This window comes from Fundulus heteroclitus, chromosome 9 (genome assembly GCF_011125445.2).
Source record: "Fundulus heteroclitus isolate FHET01 chromosome 9, MU-UCD_Fhet_4.1, whole genome shotgun sequence".
Lineage (NCBI taxonomy): Eukaryota > Metazoa > Chordata > Actinopteri > Cyprinodontiformes > Fundulidae > Fundulus > Fundulus heteroclitus.
In genome coordinates, this window is record NC_046369.1 from 2,548,108 (window position 1) to 2,572,061 (window position 23,954).

General features: G+C 37.5%; 1 long non-coding RNA gene across 1 annotated transcript in view; it reads left to right on the top strand.

Moving 5' to 3' along the window:
- Positions 1-23,954, top strand: part of LOC105936977 — a 233,363-nt gene that overhangs the window by 11,093 nt on the left and 198,316 nt on the right. The window lies entirely within an intron of this gene.

Genomic DNA, 23,954 nt, shown 5'->3' on the forward strand with positions numbered 1-23,954 from the left:
GCCACATGTATAAAGGCAGCCCATATAAAGCCATTCACAGCAGTGAATGAGCACGCCATCTGTGGAGCTTTCTTATTTCCTCTTCTCTTTTCTTCTCCTCCTTTTTCGAGCCTTGTAATCAAATTTGAGCAAAATCAAATGGCGGGAGGATAGAAGGAGAGCAGTAGGGGGGAGGGAGGGTTCAATGAAAGTACCTTTTGTTGGTCTGAAACGAGCAAGTAATTTACAAAATGCCCTCCCTTTGTGCAGGGGGCTAAAGGAAGAAAGAAATCAGTAGCTTTTAGAAGCTAGGCCTTGCGCTGCGACGGGCAAGATAATGAAAGCCGTCTTGTGTTTGTAGGCTAGAGAGCATCTCAAAGGCAGACCGGGCCCCGGCTCAGGGTTAGCTCGACTGCTAGAAAAAAAAAGAAAAAAGAAAACACAAAACAAAACCAAAAGGAAGGGGAGAAAAAAAGAGAGTTCCTCAGTATGTGTGTGAGTTTGTGTGTTTTGTAAAGCGCAGCCAAACAAGACTACTCTTAGCAGACACTCTGAGGAACAGACAGAGTTGTGGATGCTGAGGAGAGAAGAGTAGCAGAAGAAGACCCTCCTGAGTCCTTCTCACCTGTTGTCCCGCTGCAGATGCATCTGCCTGGTAACCCCTCTGCCGAGGAGTCCGAAGCAGAGGTGAAGATGAAGAGGAGGAGGAGGAGAAAGCATTCACAAGGGATCATTGTGCTGCCGGATTACAAAGTACAGGGGATTGGAGCCGACTGGTTGCAGGGTGACGAGCATCCTTTCCTGCCGTGGGTTCGCTTGAAGCGTTGTCCGAGGACACCAGGATAAATCGCTCATCATCAACGATTACAGGTTAGTGACGTGTTTTTAATGCACGGCAAATGCAGCGTAAACCTGCTACCAGTTAGAGAAAAAAATCAGCTTAGACTTGCTAAATAATTAACAGGTGGTGGAAACGCTGCTGGAGCCGTGCGTGTAAAGTGTCTTTGTGTGTGGCCTGCAGATTAGTTCCTGATTTGCAGCGATTGGAGCGACACCTGAGGTGTTGTCCCGCCGTGAAGACGCTGGTGAGTCCGCACAGATTTCATGCTTCTCTCGCATTCTGTCGACCACAGCAGCTGCTGCAGAGCTGGGTCTGCCTCTCCCTCAGCTGCCCTGCCTAGTTTCTGCCTGTCTCACTCAACCAGGGGCTGGCATGCAAACTTCTGCCATCCCGTCTGAGTTTGTTGTCTGGATATTGCAGTGTGTGCAAAATGGCTGCACTTGCACTTCCTTTTATACTTAAAGAATTTACTTTTTTTTTTTTTAGCAAGAGGAGAATATTTTACTCTAAAGTGTTTTTTATTTTGTTGTCGCTTGTCTAAGCCGAAGCTCAAAGTGTGTGTTACTGCGTGTGAGTTAAGTGACATCATAAAGAACAGCAACAGCGCACACATCACTTAATCCACACTTCACCTCCGTATAACAGCTGGATAATTAAACTTACGTAGTTATGAGGAAGTCATTAGGGACATTTTTGGCACAACATGTTCGATAAATGTTACATTAATGCTAAGTCATCGTAAGTTTTGCTGTTTTATTTAGCACACGATGATGTAGCAGAACATTTCTAAGGAGCCTTTGAGCTAGCTAACTTTTCATGACCACCTGAATTTTATACGTCCTGCAAGAGGTGAAAGAAAGAACTTCTAATGAAGAAATGACATCCCAACATCAGAGAATATTTTGCCATAAGCACACCTATTTATGGCATTAAAAAAGTGTGTTTCCTCTTCAACAACATAAATGTGTTGTGTTGACTAACTCTGCGTCTGTAATCTCTTTGTTGTGCTGCTGCTGGCCGTCAACTTGAAATAGTTGTCATCACCGTTTAATAATTTAATCCCTGTGGCACTCAGGCTTGAATGGATGCATTATCAAGATACAGCTGACTAAGCTTGTAGGTGTCTCTGTAAATCACTCGTTTATTCTGGCGCTGGAATAAAAACATCCCCTGGTATTTGTGCATAGATAAGAAATTGAACTTTTTTCTGTGAGACTTTCCATTTTTATTCAGCCATCTAATGTCATTTACCATAAAAGCTGCCTGAAACAAACAAACAAACAAAAAAACAATGGATTTTGCTTATTGTTAAACATAGAAGTCTAACGTCTGATAATATGATGCATAGTAGGGGAAATGGAAACCTAAGATCACAGAAAACAACACAAATAACACAAACTTTCCTCAGAGATCACTCCAGCTGCAGCCGCCATATGCGGACGGACAAGGGTCTAAATGTCAATAACAGATGCAGATGCCCTCAAATGAGTCAGAGCTGCACAAAATGCATCACAATAATTATCACAATTAATGCATTTGCAAAATCACAATTCCAGTGCACTGTTTGGATGCTATACTCGCTAGCATGCGTTTAAACTAAAATATTTAAATGGTCTCTCATTCCCTTTTATGTCCACACCTAAAGCACATCATCTAACATACATTGTAGTATGAATAAAAATGTCATATATTTGAGTGAAACCTGTATATAGATTAATCACATCCAGATTGATGTGCTCAACCCTTTATTTGTGTTAAATCTGATGATTTTCTGCTCACAGCTGCAAAAAAAGATGCCATTAAGGATTAGAAAATTACATCAGACCAATAAAAACATTTTTAATAAAGAACCGTGGCTCAATGGAAAGTATGTTTAATACCTTTTTAAAGGTTATTATTTTAACAGACTTTCAAACAGCTGAATAAGTGCTGCTAACCTTGGCGATAAACACCTTCAGACATTCTGACATTAGCTGGATTAAAGTTTTCATGTTGAGTCACATTACTACGATCACAAGGCGCTTTGAAACATGAAGCGATTTTAAGTTTGTCAGAAACAAGGCAACATCTGCTGCTCTGTATCATCCCACTCTTCTTGAATTTAAAGCGTTTATTTTGTGTTGTAACTACTGTCAAATAACTACAAGCTCTGTAGTTGAAACACTTTTAGTTCTGCTTTAAAAGCAAATAGCTTAAACAAGAAAAAGTCGTTCAAAGTTTCTTACAATTAGATTTGTGACCTTCCCTAAGATGTGAAGTGTTACCGCTGTGACAGAACCATGTTATATTTTATCACTGACAATCCAAGCCCTCGTTGCCAGAACTGGATCAGCGCCAGTCATCTACAATATAGCCACCTCAGATATCAATGTTTTATGGGTCTGATTTCACAGTTTTTAATGACATTTTGAACTTGGCCGTAACCATAGTCGTGTCCTGTAAACCCAAGTCACCGAAGCTGCACTAATGAGTTTGAAAGCAGTTAGCAAACAATAACATGAATTTTAGCTCTGAAACTTGAATTAAATGAACTACAGTGGCTGTCTTTCACCTCCTAGTGTTTTGTTACTGCATAGGCGTCAGATATCCTCTATCGTTCTATTTCCATAAATGGGACCAGTTCAAACAGGGGGTGTCCAATGTGTGGCCCGGGGGCCATTTGTGGCCCCTGTGCTGATTTTGTGCAGCCCTCCAACTGAATTTCAAGAAAAATTTGGCCGATCAGCACTGGAGGCTTTTTGCAGATGGAAACTTTTTATTTTTGATAAGAATAAATCTGTTGTAGACAAGTTAGAATCTTATAATTGAATGTTTAATTGAATGTTTGGTACAACACAAAACATTTGTCTTTTAATAAGCACACTTTTTACATTTGCTTTAATTTCATAGGAAATAGGGCAACTTTTACTCCATTGAAGACTTTAGTTCATTAAAATCCGATTGGAATTCATTTAATAAAATAGGCTAAATGCCGTTTAATATTCCTTTCTTAAAATTATCATATTCTGTTGGGTTAGAGTAAATATTTTTGGTTATGTTATTTATTTTTATTCATTTTTTTGGCCCTCAAGCACTTTCGATTCAACAATTTTGGTCCAATAGCCAAAAAGTTTGGACACTGCTGATATAGAAGGTTCCAATAAATCAAACAAAACTTTTCTGAGAAAATTTCTTCTGGACAAGTCATTTATTTGACATTTATTTCAAACATCTAGTTTAAACCAGATACTCTGGAATAAATGCATCAAACGTCATCAACATAGTTCTTATTAAAACAGAAATGCAAAGTGTTCTGAAGCTAACATCACATAAAACTAGAAGCACTAAACATACTTATTATAAAAGACACAAATTTAAAAATAATAATACTAACTTGATTTTTCTTAAGGTAAAATTTAAGCATTTATGGAAAACGCCTGATGGTTTCAGGGCTTTGATCAGCAGCTTAGTTTGCTGATGCCTTGGGGCGTCTCGATGTGCAAATTTGAAGGTCCCAAAAGACACTATTCTTTTCCTCTTAAACACAAAATTAGCTTGCATAGTTCAGCCATAAAAGTAACAAAGTAAAGTAAAAACCACTGTCAAACAAAACATTTTGTGAGATTTTCAAACAAATTTTTCTTTCCCCCACCTTACTTCTTAAACTAAGTAAAGAACAAACAAGCACGCGGCATTCAAATGAGCTGATTTCTCCGTTGGCACGTGAAAATGTCAGAATTTGCACCAGAACAAACATGCTGGTTGGAGGTAATTTGTAACAGAATGAATAATGAGCTATCTCAGTATTGCAACACTTTAGCAGACAGTCCCAGATTGGCTGCAGGGTTACAGTCACTTAGTCGCATGGCATGCATGGTTGCTTTGATTGTTGCCCACAAACCACTGAACCCCAACCCTCCCCATCCTAGGTGTGTCTGTATGCAGTCAAAGTTCAAATGTTGCTGCTACGGAGCAGATCAAAGGGTTAAAGATGGTTAGATTTAAACAAAAGTGTTTATTTTTTGTAATAATCAACTGAAAGATACCTTCACTGTTTCTTTTACATATCCTCTGGTCTTCATGCATCCATACATTAAATGATTACATCTCTGGTCTTGAAGATACCTTTGGTTCCCAAACAGAACATTCATTAATGTTCAAAATGCAGGAAAACATCCGAGATACTGGGGAAAGTATAACATGCATTGCTGCCCTGCTCAGAGTTTGGAACAGAGCTTGTAACTCCTGATCCTTATTCCTTATTCTCAGCACCAAACAGTGGGTTCTTAGTCAACAACCGCTAAAAAGCAACAGAAAACTTACGAAATGCACAACTGATGAAGTTTTATATATATATATATATATATATATATATATATATATATATATATATATATATATATATATATATTCAATTCAATAAAATTTTATTTATATAGTGCCAATTCTTGAAACATGTCACCTCAGATTATACAGACTGGTCAAAAAATTTCCTATATAAGGGAACTCAGTTGATTGCATCAGAGTCTCTCCAAGCAGCATTCACTCCTGAAGAAACGTAGAGCCACAGTGGACAGTCGTCTGCATTGTTAATGGCTTTGCAGCAATCCCTCATACTGAGCATGCATGAAGCGACAGTGGAAAGAAAAACTCCCCATTAACAGAAAGGAAAAACCTCCAGCAGAACCAGAACCAGGATCAGTATGAACGGTCATCTGCCTTGACCCACTGGGGGTTACAGAAGACAGAGCAGAGACACAACAAGACAGACAAAAAAGCACAGAAGCACACATTGATCTGTTCTACATTAGATGGTAATAGCGGGTGATCCGTCTTCTCTGGATGATATATATATATATATATATATATATATATATATATATATATATATATATATATATATATTAGTGCTTTCTTATCCCTTGGCTGACAACTTCCCATACTGCACACATCAAAATCTATCCCTGACTGTATGGAGGAACTGTTTGGCCTTTTAAGTTACATTAATACGAGATTAAGAGGACGTGTTGTTCTTTGCTCTTTAGGTTGAAGGTTACATTTCATTGTAAGAGCAGCTGTTGATCTTGATGACACTCCAGCAGTGTGTTGACCGTCAATGAAAACACCACGGTTTACCAGTATTGCAGTAATTCACCAGAATTTTGAAAACCAAAGCATACAACACACTTAATGGTGGAAAAAAAGACCCACCGAAGACAGAAGGTTCTGACATTGTTGTGAATTTAGTAGTATTATGAAAAACCAATAGTTCTACAATGCTTTAAGTCCCAGTGAACAGGGCAGTGAGTTAGAACTCACAGCTGGACCAGTCTGTCTAGGAACACCAGAAAAATTTCAGTTTGAGTTTATTTATTTAAAAAAGGGACAGAGCTTATTAATGGACATGTACAGATTGTAGCCTAAGACTAATTTCCCTCTGTAGTCCCTTCGGCAGGTTGAGTCAACAACCTAAAATAATAAAATCAATAAAACTGTAAAAACAGTTAGAACAGTGAGCCATCATGGCTGTGAGCAGTATAAACAGGGGTAGAAATTACATAGAGAGACAGAACAGGGGGGTCAGGGGACCATTCATATTTCACTAGTATTAAGAAGGTAAAATTAGCTAAAATGTTAAAGTGTTAAATGAGCAATTATATTGCAGATTGCCCGATTTCACAGTCAATATAAAAAGTGCCATTTTAAGCACACAATACTAAAAACATATCACATTAATTAAATACTAATGATTGTAATCATATGATAATTCAGGAACAATTATGGATGGTACCCCAACAGTTTGCTAGTGTTACACACATATACAAATGTAACTACAGTTATGGCAACAGTGCTGTTCTTCCAATAGCCAAGCTTTAAGATGTTTGCTAAAAGAGGTCAGAGTCGGGGGTCTCCTGTGTGAGAAGCATGAACAGAAAAAATGGCTTTACAAAAAAAAAAAATTCTAAAATAAACCACACAATCAGCCCTAGAACCAGCTCTTGATTATCTGAGTTTTTATTCAATTATTTATTTATTTATGTCTTACAAATTCTTATAACGGAGGAGGTGCTTTGCTATGGAAGATTTTGTAAATTCAAATAGCGTCTGTGTGTTTAAGAGTGTTGTCCCAGTTTAAGCGCTCATGTTTTTTTTAATATATCTGATAGTGACGGTAATTTTTTGTTTTTTTATCCAATACTTTCTAAACTTGTTTCTAAACTATTTCAATCGGCTTTAGTGTCATCTTACCTGTTGACGCCCAACTCGTTATGCAGTAGGACATATAAAACACGATCATAGTATCAAAATACAATTTTGCTGACCCAAGCTTTACATTGTTTCTAACAAACCTAAAGCTGGACAAGTTAAACTTCATTTTATTCACAGTATTTTCATCTGTCATTTAAAAAGAAGCGATTCCTAAGTATTTAAACTCTTGTACGACATCAGTTGTTTTACCTGTATCATTGTCAGTATTTGCTCTTTTAAAGAAGTACATACACACAGTTTTGGACGTGTTCTAGCCTAGTTGGGATGTCTGAGGCCAGTTCCACACATTTTTCATAGCGTCTGTCAGCTCTAGTGCAGCGTGTTTTTCATCCTTTGCATGGACGAACAGAACAGCATCATCAGCATACTTTTGGCGGATGATATGATTCAAGGGACAACAACTTAGATAGATAGAGGTATACTTTGTTTACCCTGTGGGGATATTTGCCCTGGACACTAAATAAAGCTGCTTCAACAATTAAATCCACTACAAACACAAAAAAAAAAAATCATCTGAATAGAATAAACAAGTGAACAAACAAGTAGACAGGTATTGCTCGATAAAAGCTGCTCCGTAAAAGAGCCTTGACACATTCACACATGCAATCCAGCAAATGAAGCAGCAATTCAGACCAGCAGAGCATCAGAAGCATAACAACATACTATATGTATATACTATACAACATACTTTATCAGCGTATAAACCATCCAGACCACTCAGGTCTTCTGGCTCCAGCCTGCTCTACATACCTAGAACACAAACCAAACACGGAGAAGCAGCATTTAGTTCCTATGCTCCACTTATCTGGAACAAACTTCCAGAAAACTGTAAAAGTGCGGAAAGCCTGAGTTCCTTTAAATCGAGACTAAAAACACATTTGTTTAAAATTGCCTTTGAATGTTCAAGTTAAACTGTTTTACTGTTTTTAAATGTTCTTTTTTTTGTTTCTACATTCTATCCCTACTTGCTTTTATTACTATATTTTAATCATGTAAAGCCATTTGCATTGTCTCTGTACTGAATTGTGCTATATAAATAAATTTGCCTTGCCTTGCCTTGCCTATATACCTGCCTGGCAGCTCATTTATATAACCACTTGTGTCTATCCCGTCACAACACTGGAGAAATGACTATTTTGTGATAAAAAGATAATATCTGAGGGTAATATTATCCGTTTCGGTGGACAGTTCTGCATATAAAGATCTACGTAAGTCTTCTACAAAGGCGATCTTATTTCATAAATTCTAAAAACCAGACGTGCCGTGAATTATTTTCATGTGCAGCTGCTGCTTTGCGGTTTTCTTGCCGCCTTCTGTTGGTAACGTCATGTAGAAGATGCCTGGTGAAGGCTCTCTATTAAACCTCACGGGTTGTTAATCACAGCCCGGTTAGCCGTGTGTCGTGACCCGTACAGCTCCCTGAGGACCCCCTCTAATAACTCGTAATGGGCCGTTAAAGCGGTGGGCGGAGCGTGAGCTGCTCAGGACCACATGGTCTGGTCTCACCGCCCAATTAAAGCTCGCTGAGCAGGAGGGGATGAGGGTTGATTTTCATCTGTAATCTGTGAGCAGAAGTGTGGCTGCACCTGTGTGTGCGCTGCGCTCCTCTTCCTCGCAGCCAGCTGTGTGTCGACAGTCATTAGCCGCAGCAGCTAGTCATTAAGCCTGTCATTTTCTCTGTCTGTCAGTTGACCCGTCTGATTTGGACAGTGTCTATACTTAACCTGTGAACTCGGATTTTTTTTGCCCTGCTCCTCATGAGGAGGGTGTGTTTGTGCAAATGCAGAACAGCTGTGCTCAGATTATTATTTTAATTTTTTTCCTGCTAAACCGGCCTGTGTGAGCATATCAGTGGTGAGCCGATTTGAAAAGTGTCTTTGACAAAAGAGGTACAAAAGAAATGTTGATGCTTTTGTTTTTTTTTCCCCCGGAAAAGTGGCTATAGTTTTTAGGTTGCTTATATAAGCTGTTGTTAAAGTTATGGGAAAAAAAAGTCCCTGTCTTTGTGTTTTTGCAACATAACCAAGAGAAACATCAGGACTGCTTCCTGTTCCTCGCTGTCAACATTAATATAGCAAACTAACAAGATTATTTCTTGCAGAACTCATTTCTGCCTGTTATTTAATTTCTTTTCTCTTAACGTCTGTGATTTATTGATGAAAATATTTTTAGGTCAATTAAAAAAGCTAGAGTTAACCGTGTTAAAACTAAGTTGCACTATTTCTAAGTTATTTACCATCCATTTAACCTCTGTGTGTTATTGTCAGACATTCCTGGTCATCCTGTAATAGTTTCCACTGTGTCACATCTGCACAAAGGATGTTTTGTCACTTATTTCTCTATGATGCTTTCTGTGGAGTAACTGTGGGTGAGACTCAAAGCGCACTTTGAGCTGCAGCTAAAAAGAAATGTCCAGCTTATTATCACAGTCTGGAGACTTGTTCTCCTTTTAACACCTGGGATCCTGTTCAGTCCATCCAGTCTGAACTGAAATGGTCAGAACCGGTTTGGCTGAAGTCCTTTCACTCTATCTCGTGAACCCGACAACAGAATCCAGTGTTTATAGTTTAATTCTTAAATTGTTACCGTTTTAAATCTCATACGGTCACTGCCAGCATTTAATTAATCACATTTCTTGCGTCTTTTGTGTGTTTATGGCGGTTTTGTTGTTGTCTGTCTATCCTTTCCTGCTGCGCTGCTGCCTTTCATAGCCGGAGGGCTATTTCACAAAACCAAGACAGCGGGATTTTCCAGATAACCTGGCAGGATTAAGTTTAGACAAAAAGCTTTTACAAAAGCAACAGCACATCTGGTACTATAGCGATTTACTCTGTGCAGCTAGCCTGGTCCAGATCAGGCTACCAGCCAGGCTCAGTTATCCCTCACGTGCGGTCCGCTCCTTCACATTCCCGGTACTCGATCCGGCACCGTAGAAAACCGGGCCTTTTCCTCTGCTGTCCCTCAGCTGTGGACCGTTCTGCCTCCACATCTTGGTGCTCCACAGACTCTAAAATGCTTTAAAATGCTTTGTTTTACCCAATGTTTTTTTTTTTTTTTAAAAACTAAACTTTTATATGTTTTCCCTGTTTTTCTTCTTCGCTTTAATGCTACTCACTACAATTACTGGTGTATCTTATCTGCATTTTATTGTTCCTGTAACTGTGCTAACTGTAGACGAGGTGTGTCCAAAGTCCGGCCCGGGGGCCATTTATGGCCCCTGTGCTGATTTTCTGCGGCCCCCCTGACGGCATTTCAAGACTGACCAGCAAAGGTGGCTGGCGCAGATGTAAACCTTTTTATTTTATAATCTGGGCAAACCATCGTGGGTTTGCCCACGATGGTTTTTTGCGCAGTTAACTGGGTTTGCCCAGTTAACTGCGCTAACTGTAGGCTAACTGTAGGCTACTTGTACTTAATCCCGCATAGATATATGTATATATTTAAGTATATAGATATGTTTATATATATATATCTATATATATATATATAGATATATATATATATATATATAGACCACTAAGAATGTAAATGAGACATCATATCTTTCTGATCCATTGTATATACGAAGATTCATTGTATATAACTGAATGCACCTTCCCTACTCTGCACCTTCTTGTATGAGCCGATGTGACGAGTGAATTTCTCCATTGTGAGATCAATAAAGACTATCTTATCTTATCTTATCTTAAATTATTATAGATAAGTTAAAATCGTACATTAAAACCTTTTGTTTTTTTAATAACACCACATTTGACATGCTCTTGAATTAAATTGTTTCTATCCAACAACTTTTTACTCAAATGCAGACTTTGGTGCATTTTTACTGGAAATCATTAGCAAAATTGGCTAAATATGGATATAGTAATTTGTTTATTTAAAATTATTATATTTTTGTAGATCAGGTAAAAAAAGAAAAAAAAGAGAGCAATTGTTTGGTTATGCTGTTTGTCATTTTTTTGGCCCTTGAGTACTTTTTGATGTGACAATTTCGGACCACAACTTAAATAGTTTTGACACCCCTGCTGTAGACTGACTATGCGAACTAAGCTAACTGCAGCCTAACTGTGCTAACTGCAGGCTAACTGTGCTAACTGTAGGCTAACTGCGCTAACTGTAGGCTAACTGTGCTAACTGTAGGCTAACTGTAGGCTAACTGTGCTAACTGTAGGCTAACTGTAGGCTAACTATAGGCTACTTGTACTTAATCCCTTGCAAGATGCACTGAGACACTTGAGACATGAACAAAGACATTTACAATTTGATGAAATTAATGAAAATGTTATTCTGTCATAGTTGTGAGTGGTTTTGAGGTTTGTCCAAGTTGTTTTGAGAATGTAAATTCTGTTTCAGGAAATGGGTCAAACCAGTGGAGAAAAAAACGCAAGAAAGCTGTCGGTCCGATATTCTCTAAACCTCCATCCTGAAATGACCAGTAAATGGTCTAGAGACAACCATGGTTTAGTTTGTTTCTATGTTTAACATTGAGCAGCAAGAAGCGGTGAAACATTTCTTCTAATGTCAGTTACATTAGAACAGAGCCACAAGATAAAAGAAGACGTTGGTTGTTACATGTTACAACCAGGAAAAAAACAGACAAATCTATTTAGCTCTTACCTTTCCATTTTTACCCATGCTTTTTATGCTTTTGAATTTTCTTTATAAACCTGCTACTCTTTGAAATTTAAACAGGTGTGCGACTCCTTTCATTTAAATGCCCTCCTTCTGACTCCTGCGGTGCTGGGATTAACCTTGCACTACTTTGTCTTAGCTGCAGCTCCCCGTGGCTCCCTGGAAGCCTCCTGAAGCCCTGCTTGCAGCGATAGAAGCAGAAATTAGGCAGCTTTCTGCCCCAAAGCTGGAACATTAAGACAGCCCTCACCTTGGCCCGCAGGAGCTGCGTTCGTCGTCGTGCAGCTAATCCAAAAGCCAGCGGAGTCAGTCAGTCAGGCCTCTGCTTTCCTTTGTCTTCCTCTGATAAGGTAATATGGATATGGAGAGGTTAGGCGGAAGTTTGGAGGTCGTGGATTTGAGCCCCGGGAAGGCGTGTGTAACAGGTGACCAGTGAATACTTCAGTAAATACCACCTGGTAAAGGAGAAGGAATCACGGGGGTATTGTCTTAAGAGGATGAAGTAATGAGAGGCTTACAGAGTTGTATCAGTGGACAAAGATGGGACGTCTCATATGGTAATACCTGCTATCTTGATGTGACACATTAGCTCGGCCCTTGAGCACAGCAGGCAGGGCTAATATTCCCTTTTGTCTTGTCCTGATAAGGTAATGAGTGTTACAGTGGAGGGTGATGGCAGTTTAAGAGCTGCATTAGTGGACAAACCATTAAATCTCCTCGTTAGGTTCTGCAGGGCAGCTTTAGCTCCAGGTGCTGGAACCAGGGGTTGTTTCATGACGATAAGAAGACGAAGAAGAAGAAGAAGAAGAAGAAGAGGTGACAAGAGAGGAGGAGGAGGTTAAAATTGGAGCTCTTAAAGAGAAGCATTTATACCCACAGGTCTTTGTTATACTTGGCAAACTCATTATGACTCAATGCAAATCCTGATGTTTTTTTAAATTCACGCTTTAGTTCAAACAGAGGCACATTGATCATCCTTTGAACTGACTGAACTCCCTTCAGAAATTACTTTAAAGCCATTCCTTTTTTTTGCACTAATACTATTTGTTTTACTCAAATGTTGGTAAATCATTCCATTTTCAGGAACCATACAGTTATAGATGAAAAAAATATAAACTCAACTCTTCATGGTAAAACTCTTGAGTATGGTAAATAAACGTAATTAATTTTCACCTTTTTAATTGCACATTAGTATCATATTGACTCTCCCTCCTATGAGCAGTGCAACCACTTTGGTGTCGATTAATATTACTGAATAAAGGCATTGTTGTTTATTAACAATGACCTTAATTAACTTTGCTCAGTTTAGGCTTCATGAGGTAATAAATCAACCAAAGATCTGTTCATAAGGAACAAAACACCAAAAAGTATACATTTTCCAGTATTCGCTGGCAAATTGGTTCTGCTTTTCAAATTTTTCAGATATTTCATGAACACATACAGGAGTGGCTTACATACGTTCCTCGTCTTTTCACCAACGTTATTTAAGCAAAGGGGACGCTTCTTCAGGTGCATGACAGATAAACTGTTTTCTTTTAGGGCAACTACAACTAAGACTACTTTTATGTGTTCCCTATATGGCTAAAATATGGCTAACAATAATATAATTAATATATTAATAGATGAAAAACCTCATTGCTCAGACTTTTTGTCCATTAGTGATAATTATTGCTCAGTAGCACTAATTAGTAGAAATAAAACAATCAACTGTGTTCTGGTTGCAGGAAAAGGTCATCCAGAATGACTGCACGATACATCTTAATTCGTGAAAACAAAGAAATTAATGTTTGTGCTGCAAAAATGCAAATTGAAACTGTGCTAGACGTTTATTACTTGGATTAATTAGAAACTGTTAACTTGTAGAAACTGAGAACCTCCCATAGTGTTAGTTCCTTTTAAAAAAATCTAGTTCTTAATTCCAATTTTGGTTTTGTATTATTTTTCAGCTGATTAGTTAATGCCTGTAATATTAGACCTGCTAGTAATGTGGAATGTTCATTTTCGTATCTATTTTTATATTTTTTTTCTTATGATTTCCTCCTTTTGAATCCATATGATTTAAATAAATAACCAATATGTAAAAACAGATGAACATTAAAGCCTAAAATTATTTATACCCACGGGTATTGGGTATAAAGTAATTTTCACAACCTATTTCTTCTGACTGATAATAATGTTCTGGCGCGACCCAACCAGGGTCCTGACTTGGATAAGTAAAATAATCTGTGGCGGGTAATTTTAACGAGGCCTTGCAGTCTCAAACACTTATAAATAAATAAATAAATCACAGATAAATCATTAAAAGAGCAGCGGAAATGCAAAAAACGGTGGTCAGCAATTACTGAAAAGATTTGATTGACATGGCATGATGAGGAGTAAATGCAATGCATTCTGGGATTCAGAGTTTTTACAAGTCCTGTTTGTTCTCTGCTGCGGTTCAGTCCTTTCTGCTTCCCCCCATGGCTGAGGACCTGGACATGTCTTAATGTGAGAAAGCATTTCTCCCCCTTACAGTTTTTCTCTGTTTTTTTTTTTTTTGACAAACTCAGATCAGATCATCTGACAACATTTTAAAGTAGGACAAAGATAACCTGAGTAAATATAAAAAGGGGTTTTCAAATAATGATTTCATTTGTAATTAAAACCACCATGGCTATATGAAAAAAAAAAAGCAATTGTCGATGAATCTAAATCCTAGTTGTAACACCCTGGCCCATTTGTTCCACTCTTCTTTACAGAACAGTTTTATTAATTTAGTCTTTTTAGGCCCTGCTACAGCAACCAAATTTAATTAAACATTGTCTAGGTTATTCCAAAATGTTTTATATTTTAAAACCATTTAGGTGTGTAGTTGCTGGCATACTTTAGATTATTTTCTCGCTTCGTAACCCAAATGGACTTGAGGTTAAGGTCAAAATTAACCTTGTGTTTTGGTCAGCAGTGGTTTTCATCTTAGAACCTTTGTTTGGATGCCATTTTCCCTCCCAGCATGAACATTTGCATTAACTGAAGCAAGGAAGGCCTCTGGATGTTGTTCTGGGTTCTTCTGTGTGAGTAATTCAGGCATGCCCATCACTCCTGGGACATTTCACCTTGTTTTTTCCTTTTGTTGATTAAAAAACTTTCACGCTGAAGTCTTCAGAAAGGCTCCACAAACCTTTTCCAGACTGATCGATGACTGTTTCACATCCATTCTTGATTTTTTTTTTTTTTTAGATCGGTACATAATGTGTTGCTTTTTGATATCTTTCAGTCTACTTGTTGCAGTCAGCTGGGGTCTGTTTAAGGGTTCTGACTGGGCTCTGTGGTTCTGACAGCAATCAGACGTGCATGTGGAAATGAAATCGTAGGAAGAAATACTTTTTCACAGCATTGTATAAAAATAAACACATGAAAAGTGAACAGGATTTAATTGGCAGAACTGCCAAATTCCAGAATCATAACTTTTTCTTCGTGGATCATAAAACTTTGTATATATATATATATATATATATATATATATATATATATATATATATATATAACCAAGAGATTTTAACTACTACTTTTCAACACTTTTTCTTCCTACAAACACCATTACAGTGATACATCAGAAAAACACACGCGTTTGCCTTTTATATGAGCACCCCCACCCCCCCATCATGTCTGTTTAGAAATTGTGCTCCTAATGACATACCAGCTGTGTGGCTGAAAAGACCCGTACCCACTATTGATTGGAAGGCATCTGTGCAAGTGTACAACTCTCTTAAAGTGATGGAGGTGTGTATCTGTGAGTGTAAACGCCTCTTCAGGCTCCAAGGCCTCGTAGCTATGTTTTAAACACACACACACACAGACACACACACACACACACACACACACACACACACACACACTGGCATCCTGTCCTGCTTTTAGAGCCATTACTGTCAAACAGCTGTTAGCATGTCAGGAGAAGAAGTGTTGATGGAATAGAGCAAAGCAGGGAGAGATGCCGTGGCATAAATGGCCGGGGCCAATAAGTAGATAGATGGACAGATAATTGGTTTGTAGAGGACAGTGGGAGGGGGCTGAGGAGTGGATGGATGAATGGAGGGAAAAAGGAGGGGCGAAGGCCTGGGTCAGGGCCCTCTGTAAGTGAAGGCAGATTGCCGCGGGTGTCGGAGAGGAACAGCCGTTTATTTGACAGTCAATTATCAGATAGACCTGGTGGCCTTGCAGTCCAACAGCTGCCGTACTCACACTGTATGCATTTTAGTTTCAACTGCTGGATCACTATCAAAGGGTGGAAAACTGGAAAAAAAACTGGGAAAGACCTTCAGGGAAAGATAACTGGCACCATCTTTCCCAGTATAGTTTGCGTTGTACTGTACTCTCTGGGGCTTCTTTGTGTCCTTTTCTACTAAAATCCACAGTGGCCTCATCATTGCCAAAGTCCTCCTTTATTGGAGAAGTCGCCTATTATCTCACAGTCTACCTTACTTCAGTGGTGGTTTTCCTTGTCTTTCCCATTTTGAAGAATGGCTAAATGTAATAGAAAACAAAGTCATAAGCCATGTTTCCATCAATGTCAATCAATAATTTTTTTATGCTCAATTTGACGTATTGCACAAGAAAAGGTTGATGGAAACAGAATCATTAAAAAAAAAAGTTTTTATGTTCGCTTGTTTTGGTTGCTTTTTGTTTTTTGCGTAAAAAGAATTAAAAGGCAAAACGGGAGATGGAGAAACATTTCCCGAATAAGTTCTGATGTAGCAAACATTTACCTCCCATTACTGATCAGCTGTGTCTGCAGTCGGATATTCCCGTAACGCGCACAGAATTGCATTTCTGTCTCAACCTGCCTGCCAGTTGACATGGCAGAACAATTACAACAACTTTTCCGATAGCAACCCATTCCTGAAAACCTCTCTCCTTTTATATTTTTAAATGTTTGGTCCATGGTTGTTTGCAACATCTGCTTCCTGGGTATTAGATCCATGCATAACTTCCACTTCTGAATAAATCACGCCTTGCATTGTCTGGTTAATTCACTCCAAATCAGTGGATGGAAACATGCCTAATTTTCTTTATTGTGACATTTTAAAAGTCGCTCAAATTTTATACGACGGTTGGTTGGGAACATGGGTACAGATTACTCCTAAAATATTTTCAACCCTCTACCCACTTAGCATAAATGAGTAAATTATTAACTTAAATCATGCCTCTTTTCCTTTTATTTAATACAAATTGTTTCCAGTCTTACTAATTGTGCCAAAGGGGATTTTGTAAAAAAAAATAAAAAAATAAAAAAAAATATATATATATAAATTTATACTGCCCCCCACTGACTACATATAATCACAATAAAGCAGTAGCCTCAAACTCCAGTTCTCCGGGGCCGGTGTCCTGTAACGTTTAGATGCATCTCTGCTTCAACACACGAATAAACTCATTAGCAGGGCTCTGCAGAGCTCGACTGCATGCTGGTGAAATAGTTTAGCCATTTGATTCTGGTGTGTAGGGCAAGGGACACATCTAAATGTTGCAGGACACCAGCTTTTGAGCATTAGAGTCTGAGACCACTACATCAAAGGTTAGATTTCCAAAAGAATGTTGCTTTGACATTATGCCACTGCAATGAAAGATTCATTTACAATAAGTCATTTTCTACCTCTTTACTACTGATGCTGTTAAAACCAAAGACACTGCACATACTTATAGAAGACACTTGAAGAGCAATAGTTTTATTACAAGAACAAAACAGTAGATACTCAATGAGAAAATGCACCATTTCAGCAGTTGAAGAAAGCTCGATCATAGGCAACTATCTGCACAACATAATGGTGAAATTACCATAAACACCGGTGTATCTCCATGGCCATGGAGTACTGCGTGTTTTCGACGTTTCCCTGCTTCAGCGCCTCTGATTTAAATCACTGAATTACTTCCTCAGTAGGTCCCCATGTTCTGCAGAAGCCTGATAATGATTCATTTAAAGTAGTTTTGTTTAAGCTGGGTGATATCGGTGCCGCACAGTGGGCCTGGACCTCTGAGAAAGAGCGACGCAAAATGTATGCACTCACACACCACAAAAAAACAAAGATGGCTGAAACAGCAAACTCACAATTAACAGCAGATATAAAATTAGTTGTAACATATAGTTAACGGAATAACCTGGTACATACAGCACAAGCAGTATGTATGAGTGTGTTTCAGGAGCAGCTGGCAGTCTCATTAACATTATTTATTGTTCTTTTTCTTCCTTTGTCTGTATTATTCTCTTTTTAGACCTCTGGTTTTACAATTTCAGAGAATTTTTAACAAATCAAAGTCAAGTCTAACATCAGGAAACCTGTCAATCGTTGTTTCATGTGCAATTCTTCCAGCCAGCCTTCACCATGGGAACGCAAGCAATATGACTGTTTTCTTTTGAGACCTGACTATACTGCATCGTGTTTTTAATGCAAAAAGTACCCCTCTCTGTGCATTTGAATATCAGGGACCAGCTGGACGCTGACAAGCAGTACAAGACATGTGGCACCGCGTTCTGTTTTAAATTACAGCTTTTAACTCATCTTGAATTTAGCAACTTGAATGGAAAGTCTTTTCTTTTTAAAAAAAAGGTTCTGTTAGTTAATAACTCTTCATCGTCTTACCCTCTGTGGATAACTCCACAGGGTGCATTCAAATCAGCCTTGTTGAACCCAACCCTAGCCCGTTTGCTGAGGAAAGTCCGATTTGAGTGTCTAGTCAAACTCTGGTGCTGATCAAAGCAGCTAACGCGGTCCCTGTTTGCTCCTAGCGAATCAAATGCATGAGGAGCGCTACAACAGAGAGCATTGTGGGTAGCAAAAACCAAACAAAAGCAAGATTTCCAGCAAAAAATGGCTCATGGAGGAGGAAGAGTTAAAAGCTCTGACTTGAATGTTACATGGGAGTATATCACAGCCTCTGGTGAGTATTCAAAGAGACAACAACGTTTTAAAGCTAATTAGAGGAAACTGGAGGCTGTGGGCTTCTGCCATGCAGTTGAGCAGTACCCAGCTGTGGCACTTCCAAGTGAGTTATAGCGACCCAGATGACTGCAATTTAAACCATCAGTCCAAAGTTAAGATTTAGTTCTTAAAATGTGAACAGTGAATGTCATATATTCATGAAACATTTTTTCTCATTTTATCTCATTCAATAACAACAAACCTAACCACAAAAGCAGTCTTGAATGAAAATTAATATAAGGGGGAAATAAATCTTATATAATTTACCATTTCTCTCATAAAATCAACTAAAGGCAGCTAAACTTTGATCAACCATCCATATGCGAACCTCTTTGAGACAAAGCAGGCAGTAAAGGAAAGAAAAAACATCTTTTGTAAGGATACAGCACTCCAGTGAGTTGATATGTCTCATTATATCTTGACAGCATATTATATTTAATCATTTTCTGAAAAGTAAAAATTTTAATACTCTCCTTGGCCTTTTTAGACAAATTATTCCACAGTTTAATTCCATAAACAGAAATCCAACGTTCCATTAGATTAATTCAGTTCAGTTCAAAAATTTATCCCAGAGAGAAATTAAATAAGATTAGTTCTGAGTTTGGGTTTTAAAAAAATCCTGTTCTCTCAAATTATATATGCAATCTTTATGAGTCTTTTTTTTTTTTTTTTTTTTTTTTTTGCAAATTGATTGGTAATAGATTTGTTTGTATTTTAAACATAAATTGCAAACTATAATAGTCCAAACAAGTAAACATTTTTTTTGCAGCTTGAACATACTGAAGAATACCATAGGGCTGAATGGGCTTGGAAATAAAATTAGTTTCTTTGAACTTCTGTAATTGCTGCACATTATTCAAACAAATAGAGGTTTGTACAACGCAAACTTGCAACCTTCCTAATAACATGGTTCAACAAGTGCTTTGAAAATTTAATTATCCTAGGTTTTAAAAGCCTTACTGTTAGAAATTAATTGTTGCGTTACAGAACTACAAGGATACGATGGAATCAGATCTCCCTTGTAATTAAATCCAAATAATGTTTCCATATGCTTGCTGCTGATGGGGAATTTTGTGAACAGACGTCAGTGGGAGAAGCAGCCTTGCAGACAATGTAGGGGGAGTTGAGTTTCCATTGGTTGCTGTGGGACTCAGTGATGAAGCCTCATGTGTGCTATTCAACATTTAGCCTTGAGCTGAGAAGCCACACACAAGTGGCAAGAAAAAAAACACACACACACAAACAGAAATACACACAAATTGACATGATTGCTGCTGGCTGGAACAGATACATGAATAGATGTGTTGTCCAAACCTTTAATTTCTCCATCAGTGACAGCCGGGATGAATCCAATTTAAGCAAAACGGTGTGGAATTTTGAGGAACTGGTAGCAAAAACATTAAGAGCAGAGTGACATTTAGACACATGCAGAAAAATAAAAAAAAAGAGAAGAAGAAGAAATCCCATGGGGTTCAAACATAACATAAACATTAAGAGATGTGGCATATGGTCAACTTAAAATGTTTTGGAACAACAAGACATCCCACAGAGAAAGAGCATTTCGTTTATTGATGTCTTATAGATGGGGCTGTCTAACATGTCAGAACAAAATATCTTGAAAGATTTCTGCCGGTCTGACAAATGCAATATGAGAACCATATATACACACTTGTCACAGTCAAACAAACGAAGGAATACACTGTATTCATACTATCCAAAATATATTCAGAGCAGCCATTTATCGCCAAAGTTGCCCATCATCTTTACATAGAGCATGCAGGGTGCTGTATGACATTGTTTCCTGCATAACTTTAGAAAGATTTGTATAAGAATATTAAAAGTGGAGAGCAAAATTAAGGGCAAAACCCATTGAAAACAGGTAAGCTCTGTCCATGGTGCTGAAAACATAGCAATAAGAATTAGGAGGTATGTGTTGGACATCGATAAGCAAATTTTTTAAGTCTATTAACCACTTTTTTATTTCCTATTTTAACTTATCAGTTGAAACTTATTAAAATCCATATCCATATGTGACTTGCAGTTTTGTTGCCGCAAGAGTAAAGCAATAGACAGCTAAGTTGTTTGTCTGTGATTGTCATTATTTTTATGATTATTGTTGATGTTATTTTCATTGCTTGACTCTGATATAACCTGTCATGCGCTTTAGTTTAATTAAGTAAATAGTGCAACAGAAGGAATGTCTTAATTTCCCCACGTTCAAGAGGAAGTTGCCTTTGTCAACATGATGGATCAAGTCTCTTGCTCTTTGCCCACGCTGCCAGGACAGTACACTTCGAAACACAAGCACACACAAAATTGCTTCTTTCATTTAGGAATGTGGCTAGGGAAACTTTTTGTAGAGGGCAAACAGTGTTGATTTGTAGTAATTAATTTCTTAATTCAACCAGTCAAATAGAATTTTCTTAGTGAAAATGCTGCTGAAATAGATTAGCTCTTATTTTGTGAGGAAATAGACATGTCTCTAAGCTACAACACAACAAACATCGTTTCAGTACCAAATTTATGAGACATAATCATGTTATTCCACAACAAAATGCTGTATGAAATCAATAGTGAAGCAGAAATATAAATGGTTGTGTTGTATATAGCTCTTTATGTCAATGTGAACAAGGGAAAAATAGTTAAAAACAAGTGTTTCAAAAAAAGGACTGCCACTTTATCGGTTACAAAAGATAATATTTAAAAAAGCTTTTCAAGATAAATAAAGTTTACTATTTAGTCAAGCAAAATACACATTATGTTTATTGTAGGTAATGCTATGATGTCTGAGTGACAACTTTATGATCAAACCTGCTACTTTTTGACTCATTCCTTGTCATACATGAGATTCAATTCTCAACACAATCATGACAATTTTTAAGAAAAGGAAACAATCAAAACGTGAGGATCTCAACGGCCATTAATACAAAATTAGCCTTTTCAATTACATATAAATTAGCAGAATAAAATATTTACACACCAGACAATGGAAAATCAGAGGAACATCTTTCGTACTTTGAGGAATACAGTATTTTTTAGATCATAAATGAATTTGGCTTATTGCATGCGTCTACATGTCCACACAACTTAAAGGATCCTGTTTGATCTGTACAAATGGAGCCATTTGTGTTAGCTTTACAAATGAATCCAGTTCTTATTAAAAAATGGATAAATATATATTGGATAATATTCTTTCTGGCTATCATTTTTTGGCCACATCTGCATTGTGTGTCTTTGTTTTCTTATCGCCAGCTCTTCTGAAATGGACCGCCTTGCTGTGGGTGTATTTTTGCTCTGTGGTGCGACTGTGCGTGTTTGCTATGGGCTGCACTGTCAGTGCCCTCTGCAGTAAAACCAAAGGGAATTAAGAGACGAGTGAGACGCAGTGGGGGAAACATGCAGAGAGGAAGAGCGAGAGAACAAGAGGATCAGTTTCAGTATCTTCAGCACACAGAGGGACTTATCACGCTCTCACAACAGAGAAGTCTTATAGCAAGATCCCACTGAAGAGAATAGACAAACTGAATCCAGAGTTATGTTTCATTATAGGGAATGCACTCTTTTTCAAAGTGATTTTAGCCATTTATAATATGATATTTATAATACATCATTTATTAATTGTTGCATAACACGGTGAAGTAAGAACTCACATATGAGCAGCTGCTAGATATATTTCCTCTGCGGAAATTAAATAAAAACTAAATGTTTTTTTGATTATCTTTAAATTTAAAGACAAAATATTGTTGGACTCTAGTATTTTTTATTATTTTTATTTAGGTTGTTATCCATTTTTGTTATTATTTTCATTCTCTTTAAGTTTTATGTCATTAATTTTTCATCATTATTATTATTATGAAACAAACTGCTACTGTTATCTATTGCTGAGCATATATAAATAATACACATTCAATACCAACCTGCTACAGAACATACAAGCCCATAAAATAATCGGAGTATTTAAAACATCAATGGATACAATCACAGATTTTGAATAGCATGACCTTTATCCTTTTGCTCTAAGCTGCTTGTTTCATCTGTCAATCAATAAATGATGTGATACATTATATGCACAAATACAACTTAAAATCGTGTTATTTTTCTCTTCATGTTTCAGGTTTTGAGAAAATCCTGCAAAACAACAAAACTAAGACCCAATTTTAATGTTTGATTTATACAGATCTAGCAGATTTTACCTTTAGCGGAGACCTTTTCGTGTATTTCATCTTGTACCTGAAAGCTGCACAAATCTGCAGCTCGCTGTAGCGCGTCCATTTTTAATTGGCTTAACTTGATCTTAAATACGGAATATCGACACATTTTTAAGAAAACCTCTTAATGCCGTTGAGTAATAGAAACAGAAACTCTATCAGGGATGAATCTAAATGTCCAATTTTGCTTGGATATTAATTTTAAAGTGTTTGTTTTGCTAACTTCTTGTTCAAATCAACATTTTACACCCCTGTTGGTGTCTATAACCATCAGCATACTCATGGTAAAATAAAGCAATGTATAAACTGTAATAGCAAGCTTTAATTTAAATACTAAGTCAACAATTTTAATTACTATTTTTTTACTTATAAATCTAGCAAAACAATTTCCTCACAATTCTCTGTTTATTTTATACATAACGTTTGGCTCTCCTTCTGTGAATGTTGGGTTTTAAAGGCATTTCTCCTCTGCTCAGTCCTGTTATGGTGGTAGCCAGAGCTCCAATAGATGGCATCACAGCACTAGGCTTGAGTCATTTTCCCTCCTCCGCTCGGCTCTCTGCTTTGCTGTGGTGGGAAACTGGACCCTGAGCCCAGCTGGAATATTCATCACACTCACGAAACGAACAAAACAAACAAGCAAGCACAAATAAAATTAGCAATAAAAAAACAGGTGATTTCACTCTAATTCATCCTACAAAATGACACACATCACTCAGCTTTGATTGGGTGGCTGTTTTGCACCAAGAGGACACAGCTTTCCAGGCGTTCAGCACGAATCTTTTAAACTGATGCATTTATACATATTTTTCTAAATACAAAATGATGTTTTCTTTGAATTTTTTGATTGTAGCAAAAAAAAAAGCATCCTTCGCAAAATCTTTCTTCCCTGTTTGTTATCAAAATGGTGAATTCAGTGTACTCGTTTATTTATCTTCTATTTTTGATGGTGTTTTATTATAGACTCCTGAAACCAGTTTGCACACACTTTAGAGTTCCCCATGTCACTAAATCAGTGCAAATTAATTAATAACACAATAAAATAGCCTGTCTTATTTGACCCACAATGCAGTTTTTTTTTATGTGTGCAAT